Source organism: Eptatretus burgeri, chromosome 5 (genome assembly GCF_056783735.1).
Source record: "Eptatretus burgeri isolate ZD-2024b chromosome 5, Ebu_testis_v1, whole genome shotgun sequence".
Lineage (NCBI taxonomy): Eukaryota > Metazoa > Chordata > Myxini > Myxiniformes > Myxinidae > Eptatretus > Eptatretus burgeri.
In genome coordinates, this window is record NC_140965.1 from 112033999 (window position 1) to 112041498 (window position 7500).

At 44.8% G+C, this 7500-nt stretch overlaps 1 protein-coding gene across 3 annotated transcripts in view; it reads right to left on the reverse strand.

Moving 5' to 3' along the window:
* LOC147027167 (CUB and sushi domain-containing protein 3-like) overlaps positions 1-7500 on the reverse strand; it is a 1179270-nt gene that overhangs the window by 372162 nt on the left and 799608 nt on the right. The window lies entirely within an intron of this gene.

Sequence of the window (7500 nt, forward strand, 5' to 3'; positions counted from 1 at the left end):
CTTAGTGAACTACCAAAGGGATTGCTTTGACAAGACAAAGTGGACACATCGCTTTGAACTGGACATGAACACAGTATAAGCAGTGTCATAATGAAAGGAGGAGGGGTTCAGGGAGATTGAGCCCCCCCCCATATTTTAGTCTACAAATACAGTATTTAACATTCTAATTTACATGTATTGGATGATAGCATTGTCCGTTATGTGTCCTGAACACCTAATGTCCTGATCCATATTGTGTTCTATTTCCTCCATGAGCCTTCACGCTGCATCAACACCAATAAAACACCCATTTTGAAGATAATTAACAGCCTTATTTAATTATGTCCTTCAACAGGCACATCCTCGGACACCTCACTCTCGATGGGGTCTCAATTCGCCATTTTGTTTGGCCTGCTCAGCAATGCCTCGAGTTGGAACAGGCCGCAAAGGTTAATAGAGGGATAAAGCACTCAAAATGTTTTATTTTCCCCCCACTTTCCTCATTCATATCATCGAATGTTTCATCTTGGTACTTAAGAATTGCTGCATACCTCACTTTTGTCAGTACTTTATTGTTTTCAAATTTGAAGATTGGAGGGATTTCATGCTTTATAAATAAATCATGTGATTTTTTCCTTGATCAACTCCCACAGAATAATTCAAGTATATAATAGAAATCCAATTTACCGGGCGTCGTGGCGTGCGCCTGTAATCCGGCTACTCGGAGGCTTGGGTTGGAGGATCGCTTGAGGACGGGAGCTCTGCACTGGGCCGTGCTATGAGAGGGTGTAGAGCAGCCCGGAATCATGGCGAAACCCAATCCTTATCCCTGTGTCGTACGAGGCGACCAGGGTTGCGTCAGGAAGGGCATCCGGCGTAAAACCTATGCCAAATCAGTATGCGGATCATAACGGATGATCCGCTGTGGCGACCCCTCATGGGAGCAGCCGAAAGACAAACAACAACATAATAGAAATACAATTTGAGTTTGGAGGATCGGATCATGTGTACTAAATAACTCAAGATCTGCAGTGAAATCGGAAAATGTAAAGAAATCAGCGTTGTTTCGTTTTTTTGCGAGTATGTGCCATTACCAATCAGCTTGCTATCGCTTGCCATGCCAGTCATGCCATAATCAACCATTTAATTGGAGTGCTTGCTGGAGTGCTCAAACCACTTGCCAAGCACCCTCCAGTTGATAGCGGTTCAGTTCATGTCCCAATTGGGATGTACAGTCAGCAGTTGTTACAAGGTAGTGGAACATGGTATATATGGGTAAATTTGGATCTGTAAGGGACTCTCCGCGGGTGTGTGTGCATGCCTGCATGCTTGGTTATGAGCGCCGTGGTGGCGAAGTTTCATCCTGTATCTTATGATGATGATGGGTGATGGAGGTTTCAACTTTTAATCTCATCAGTGTCTGAGCGATCACGTTTTCCTTTAGCCTCATGACTGTTTCTGGAGCAATTGGTAATTTTATTTGAATCGGGTGTGCTTTACAAAGGTTGTATGGTTTCTCTTTGTGAATTTCAAAGCAAAATACATTTGATAACACCCGATTCCAAAACTGTGCTCCGTATTAACCTGTTTTCTAAATTACAGAGCCAAATTGTTTTCTACCTGTCACGTGACGATTGACAGCTGTTTATAAAGATCAATGTTTATGCACATCTCCCTAAAACAAGCATAATGCAACGTTGTTTTTGTAATTTCTTTTAATTGAAATTCTCCCAACACAATGGTGAAAGCTATTCAAGATTTTTTGGGTTGTATACAGTATGTACTGGAGTTGTTAATCATACTGATTCGAATCCACTGATTCCCGAAGAATTGCCGATATCGGCCAAGCACTAAGATCTATAGTATGCAAGTGTGTGTGTGTGTGTGTGTGTGTGTGTGTGTGTGTGTGTGTGTGTGTGTGTGTGTGTGTGTGTGTGTGTGTGTGTGTGTGTGTGTGTGTGTGTGTGTGTGTGTGTGTGTGTGTTGTTAATAAAGCATAACATTTTCTCTCTGCTAACTACCCTAACCCCAACTCTCTCTCTTTGTCTCTGTCTATAGATGTGTCCAGGCACTGATTGTGTCCAGACGGTGGTTATCTCCAGACGTGTCCTGGTGGTGTTTGTCTCCGGAATGTGATCCTCTCTGGACATGTCTGGGCAATGTTCCTATCTGGGTGGTATTGATGGTAAGACTGGTCAAAAATGGATTTCAGACATTATTTTGTTCCATCTTCACTCTTATTCTATGCAGAATCATTTTGATGAGACAGTATGAATTGAAATTAATGCTCCACTGCACATCTGGCTTCCCTTCCTCTCACCGCACATGGCCTTCCCTTCCCCCATCCCTCTTTACTCTCCCTCCCTCCACGCTTCCCCACCCCTCCTCTCTCTTTCCCGCTCTACCTCCTCACTCCCCCCACCCCTCTTTCTCTCCAACACCCCTCTCGCTCTCCAACACTCCTCTCACTCTCACGCTTGCGCATGGAGTTGGGGAATGACGTTTGAGTACAGAGTTGGGGAATGAGGTTTGAGTAAAGAGTTGGGGAATGATGTTTGTTCCATTAAATTTTCAGCTTTTTTAACCTCTCCTCCCTTATTACTGGGCTGATTATTTTGAAACTGACCATCAGAGATGACCATCAGAGTTGCTCAGATCTATTATTTAATGGCAGTTTAATAGCTTTCATGTCGAAATATACGTATGGAGAACGTGCCGAGCATTATGGAGCACTGTTGATATCTGATGGGCCACGAGTGGAGTATTCACGCGGAGGTATTTCACAAACGTTAGTAAATGAAATGCGCCACAAATACTCCATGGGTTACCCATCTAATATCAAGAGTGATACAGAACACCAGTGAGGGTTTATATTTATGCCATAATCTCTAAAATTGGATGTTTTTGGATGGAAAACAGCTTGGACCTTCAAGGCAAAACTTGCTCAATCGATGATATCGCAGTACCGATTACATATTCCAAAATGGCCACCACAAGTTCAGGCACGCAAGGGGAGGGGAAGGCAGTGTGAGGGGAGGGGAAGGCATCTTGAGAAGAGGGGAAGGCAGCGCAAGGATAGGGGAAGGCAGTGTGAGGGGAGGGGAAGGCAGTACGAGGGGAGGGGAAGGCAGTGTGAGGGAAGGGAAGGCATCTTGAGAAGAGAGGAAAGCAGTGCGAGGGGAGGGGAAGGTAGTGCAAGGGGAGGGGAAGGCAGTGCAAGGGGAGGGGAAGGCAGTGCAAGAGGAGGGGAAGGCAGCACGAGGGGAGGGGCATGCAGCATGAGTGGAGGGGAATGCAGCATGAGGAGAGGAGAAAGCAGTGCAAAGGGAGGAGAAGGCAGCACGACAAAAGGCAGTGTGAGGGGGGGAGGGAGATTGAGTGAGGCAGGCAGTGTGAGGAGGAGGAAGCAATGTAAAGAGGGGGGAAAGCGTAATGGAAAGGGGAGGGAATGAAAAGGCAGCATGAGGGAGGGAAAGGGAAGGCAAGGTAAGGCAGTGTGAGGGGAGGACAAGGTAAGGCAGTGCGAGGGGAGGACAAGGTAAGGCAGTGCGAGGGGAGGACAAGGTAAGGCAGTGCGAGGGGAGGACAAGGTAAGGCAGTGCGAGGGGAGGACAAGGGAAGGCAGTGTGAGGGGATGGCCCATCAGGATATAACCAATGTCCGGAGATAAAACCACCATTCAGACATAACCACGGTCCATCCACGTCTGGAGATAACCACCGTCCAAATGTAACCACTGTCCCGACACAGGAGATAACCACCTTCCGGACATAACCACTATGTAGACAAATATGGAGATACCCACCATTTGGGCATAACCACTGCCCAGACACGTCCGCGGAAACAGAGAGACAGAGAGAGACAGATTGATAGGGGCGAGGGGAGAGGAGGGAAAGAGAAAGACAGAGACAGAGACAGAGACAGAGACAGAGACAGAGACAGAGACAGAGACAGAGACAGAGACAGAGAGAGAGAGAGAGAGAGAGAGAGAGAGAGAGAGAGAGAGAGAGAGAGAGAGAGAGAGAGAGAGAGAGAGATGAGAGTGCTGCACTGTATTAGGAGGGGTGGAGCGAGGATGAACAAAGGGAGAGGTGTGGGAAGAGGGTGCTGCACTATATTAGGAGGGAGTGGAGCGAGGATGGGAGAAAGGGAGGGGGGTGGGGGTGGGGGAGTTCGCAGAGAGAATATGTTATGCATTAAGAACAACACACACACACACACACACATACAATCATCAGGTGACGAGTGGAAATTTTTTTAGTTCTGTAATTCAGAAAACACATTAATACGGTGACCGGCTCGGAAATTGGGTGTTATCTTTACTAGTACGTGCCAATAAAAAAAAATTCATCAATAAATATTCCAACCGCGAGGAAGAAACAACAACCACACAGGCGTTTCTTCGCTCTCGCGTGCCCGTACGTGCGTGGCCCGGAAGTTCGCATATCGCAATTACGATTATTCGCAATTTAGTTTAAATGGCCAATTATTCAATTAGCACCAACGTATTTTGCCTTTTCGCAATGTTGTCGCAAGGAAAAACAAAAAGAGAAGAGAAGAGAGAAAAAAAATTTACTTCCTGGTTCGGAGCACACCAGCTCACTCTGATGTTGCTGAAATTTTGCACCATCTAATATGAAAACGATCATAACTTGGGGCATTGTGTTTATATATAAATGCGCATAAGAAATAGAGAAATTATTAGAATACATGAAGTCATCACTCTCCGGAAGCCCGTACGTTGTAACCCGAAATGGGGAATGCGGCTGAGGTTCCCTTCCCCCATCGGCCACGCCCACGCAACAACGTGTCTTCCCATTGGTTTGGTAAATAAATGGCCATAACTTGGGAAGCACTTACTTGTCCGATTAATATCAAACCTTGAAAAGGCACATCCTCAGGTCCCCAGCAATATACCTGGCAAGTTTCAATTAGATCGGACCAGTGGTTGTCGAGAAGCAGCAGTCTCACACGCGCACACACACACACACACACACACACACACACACACACACACACACACACACACACACACACACACACACACACACACACACACAGATTGCTGGAATTATAGATCGATGATAAAAACAGGAGTGTGACCGTCCATCTGACCCTGAACTACTCCTTCAATTTTGTTGCTCCCTCACCCTCAATTCTAACCCACCAAACCTCTGTGGAACGTTTTAGGGTCCCAACCGGTGTCCTAAGGTGGGTGGGAGGTTTCATGAATACCTCAATACAAATATTATTTTGACTTTCGATCCGTATGAAGCTGCTCCCAATCCCGATGTAACATTAGAATGGTGTTTCTCTTCGTTGAACTCACGAGCGTTTGTAATTTTGTATTTTGTTCTACGAATGGTATAGTGTTAATTTGTGATTGGATTGATGCTGTGCGGAATGAAAATATAGAGAGATTGAGTTGAAAGCAGAATGAGGAGGAAATCATGTGAGGAGTTCCACCCACGACATTCACAGATTCGGCATTTGTAGTTTCATCATTTTTTGCCCAAGTCTTTCACAAACTGGCTCTCCAGCCCCTTCCGTGCAAAACACGTCGGGTACCTCTCCAGTCAAATATATTTTGCTTTGAAACTCACAAAGAGAAACTATATAACATTTATAAAGAATCACCATGTCTGTGAAACACTGGGATGACAGTGAAAAGCTGGGTCAGGATTCAAATCCAGGCTACACAGAGCGAGCATGCATACCTTTCGGCTTTCCTGCCATGATGTAGCGATTCATGACTTCATAACTGAAAATATTTTTGACTCATTGTGCTCATGTCATTTATTTTGCCTTCCTACCTCCGGTATTGAACCACGGTATCGCCGTTGATTGAAGCTTGAAGAACGCACGCCAAGTGGCTTCACCACGCAATCCATGGAACTGTTGAAGAAACTTTTAAAAACGAAATGTTTAATTTTTTTTATATATATATTTATCTATGCCGCAGTGATGGGTCATATAATGGAAGAATGCACAACAAGAGGAACCGTCGTGGAAAATAAAATTTCACACCGTCAGCGATCCAGCCAACATCTGTTACACCGCAGAACAACACCTGGCCAACAACACAAACAAATGGCCCGTGAACTTTGTTCAAGTCAATTGATATAAAGTATTCAGTGATAGTGCGAATATTGCAGCGCGCTCGGCAAGTGGCTTAAGCACTCCCATGAAACGGTCGATAACAAATGGCTCGTTTGGCACGCAATTAGCAATCACCGAACCATCATATTAAACACACACCTCCCAGACTTGAGATGCCGGAAGTGTCAAATATGTCTGAATTGGACAAATGAACACATTTTTCGGAGTTGTAACTGCTTGTAAGTTCGATTCTGGAGCTTAAAGTTTGTAATTTGGCTTACTTTAAGAGATTCTCGAGGTTATGGCATGTGCGAAAATAAAATGAAGCCATGAACGCTGGTGTCTCTGGGCGTTTATAAGCGTTGCAATGTACCCAGCGATTTGTAGCTCTGATGAATGGGCATTTGGTTATGAGTGAGGAAAGTGAAAAAAAAACCTTTTCGTTAAGAAATTGTTGTGGCCTGTTCCAAGTCAAGACATGAATGAGCAGGCCAAACAACATGACGGCTTCACACCCCAGTGAGGTTACCCAGGAAACGCCTAAAGACCACAAAGAGAGCGGTGACCGAGGATGTGCCTGATAAAGGACATAATTAAATAAGACCATTAATTCTCCTCAAAATGGGTGTTTAAATGAACCCTTACATCCAATTTTCAGTCATTCACTTGATTGGAGTTTTCTTGGTATGCAAGAAAAGTTTCAGGCTGCGAGGTTTCATGGTATTGGAGTTATCGAGGAGACACACTGGCACACTGACTGACACACACACACACACACACACACACACACACACACACACACACACACACACACACACACACACACACACACACACACACACACACACACACACACACAGCCATTTATTACTACAGGTGCACATAAGCAGTAGACATTTTCTGCTTCATGTACATAAGCTGTGCTATTATCCTCCACCCCTCTAGCAAGGTCAGAGACGAGGGACATGAAAATGAGCTCCGTCCGACTGACTAATCATCCTTCCATGTACTTTTGTGTACACAATATTTCAAAAACCATTGAACATTCAGCTTTCATATTGTAGATATCTATTCCCCGTGACATTATGTCAACCTGATTAGATCAAGGCTGTGTTTGGATGAATTATGTTGCCATAGCAACCTTCTCGATAACTTGATTTGTGCATGCAATATTTCAAAAACCGTTGAACATTTAGCTTTCATTTTGCAGATACATATTCAATGTGGATTCGCCTCCGGAGCTCAACGTTCCCCTGGATCTCTCAGCACTCATCGAGCTGACATTCCCAAATATTTTGCACAACTTTAACAATCCAAATTGAATGGCTGAGCAAGCCATTTTGGCCCCTCGCAACTCGATTGTTCGAGAGATCAATAATGCTATTGCTGCAAAATTTCCAGGTGAACAATGGGTTTGTTGAA